Genomic DNA, 2,170 nt, shown 5'->3' with positions numbered 1-2,170 from the left:
TTCATCAGATTCATCAGATTTATCAGATTTATCAGATTTGACTGTTTCCAGGAAGCGTTTTTCATTCGATATCATTAATCTGGATACGATCCTGTGGGGGGAACAGCTCGAGTCTCTCTGAATCTGGGCTAAAAGGACTTCAGTCTTCTCGGCCTTTCAGCCGACACCCGACTCTCCTCTGTCCCCCGAGTCTCTCTATACGTCGGACAAGAAGAGACGCTTTGTCTTCTGTCTCTGGGAAGGAAACGAGGCCATTAACCCTTCAGGCTGCAGCCTCGGCTCACCTGGAACCAACCACCTCCTTCATGTTACATTTATATTACATTTATGTTACATTTATGTTACATTTATATTACATTTAGGTTCCAGTCATAGTACATTTAGATTCCAGTCATAGTCCATTTATATCACATTTATAGTATATTTATATTACATTTACATTACATTTAGATTCTAGTCCGGTTATAGTGACATTAGGTTCCATTATAGAACATTTAGGTCCATTATAACATTCAAGGTTACACATAATCCTTCGAGGCTACCAAGCCTCGGCTCACACCTGAACTTCCACCTATAACATATTCCATCAACACTTATTGTTTACCGTTTGACTGAATAAATATAGCTCATAGTACCGGAAAAAGAAAATACTTGGATATTAGCTCTCTTTCCCTCTCTGAACTACTCAGTACCGAAGGGAACGATTATTATTCACTCGTGTAAGAACTCCGCATACATGACTACTGCCATTATCGTGGTTGCTCGCCTCTCGTGGAACTAACATCAAGTAACTAATGTGCTTGTGTCTCGTTAGATCCATGGCGCTAACAATCTAACCATAAGTACCTCCGTGTTAGTGGTGCCTCTTTCCGAAGAAAAAGTCTCTGACTAAAACTCAGAGGAAGTACCGCTCGGTGTTATTAACAATCTCTGGCTCTCTGAACTAACTACAGAGTAGCTATGTTTTATCTCTTGTCCCCTCTGACTACTCAGAGAGTACCTTAGTGTTATTCCTCTTTTCTCTCGAACTCACAGCAAATTACCATTGGAGATGATAAAAATCATTCCATACTACTTCGTCCTCTCATGACACTACATCATAAAAAACTGTACCTTGTTTGTATTCCGTCACTTTCCGCTCTGACTCGAGAGTAGCCTTGTTAAAAATCCCTCGGGTGTCCTCTCTGGAACACATCAGAGTGCGCTGTGTGTATTGGGGCCATGCTCGGTTAAATCCTCTCGAAAATGCCCTACTCTGGGTACTGGTGGTTATTCCTCGGTAATCCTCTCTGAAACTACGTAAAGTGCACTTGTGTTATTCCAATCCTTTCACTCGGATGAAACTACATCCAGAGTAAAACTCGTGTTATAACTATCCTCCTCTTGTCCTCTCTGAACACTAGTAGTAAACCTTGAAAATTATTACCAATCTAGATCCCCTCTGACTACTCATAGTACCTTGTTTATTCTCTTTCTCTCGACTACTACCAGATACCCATTCGTGAATTTCATCTTTCCACTCCTCTGACTACTGCATAGTACCCGAAAGGGTCGTGGTTTTATTCCACGCTTTCCATCTCTGAGGCTGACTCTGGAGGATACCTCGTGGTTAGTCCTCTGCGCGTTATACCTCGTCTGAACTAGCTCAATACTAAGCCGGTTTTATTCCTCTTTCCTCTCTGACTGACTAAATGTCCTTAGATGTTTATGCCTCCTTTGCTCGTCGTGAACTACGCATGACCTTGTGTTATACTTCGTTTCCTCTCTGAATACATCAGGCGTAGGACCAAAAATGTGTGTTATTCCTCTTGTGTCCGGCGGAATCTCTATCACAACTCATCTTACCTCGTGTTAATTCCATCTTTCCGATCTCTGAACGTATACTCAGATACCTACGTGTTATTAGCACGCTGTATCACAGCTCGGCAACTACTTCATAAAACGTTCACCATAAAATCGTTTAGTCCTCCTCTCCTCTCGGAACTACTCAGACAGACCAAAAATGTTATTCCCGCTTTTCACTCGGACTGTGGTTCAATATTCCATTTTGGTGTCCCTACCCTTTTGGGAAGGCAGTTTCCGGTCCAATATAAGTGTTTGTAAATCTCCTTCCCTTGTAGCTAAGAGATCCCAGAAAGCTCAGAAAGACTTTAGGGGGTAAAACAGAGCC

This window comes from Etheostoma spectabile, unplaced genomic scaffold (assembly GCF_008692095.1).
Source record: "Etheostoma spectabile isolate EspeVRDwgs_2016 unplaced genomic scaffold, UIUC_Espe_1.0 scaffold121, whole genome shotgun sequence".
Taxonomy (NCBI): domain Eukaryota; kingdom Metazoa; phylum Chordata; class Actinopteri; order Perciformes; family Percidae; genus Etheostoma; species Etheostoma spectabile.
This window is presented reverse-complemented; position numbering follows the sequence as displayed.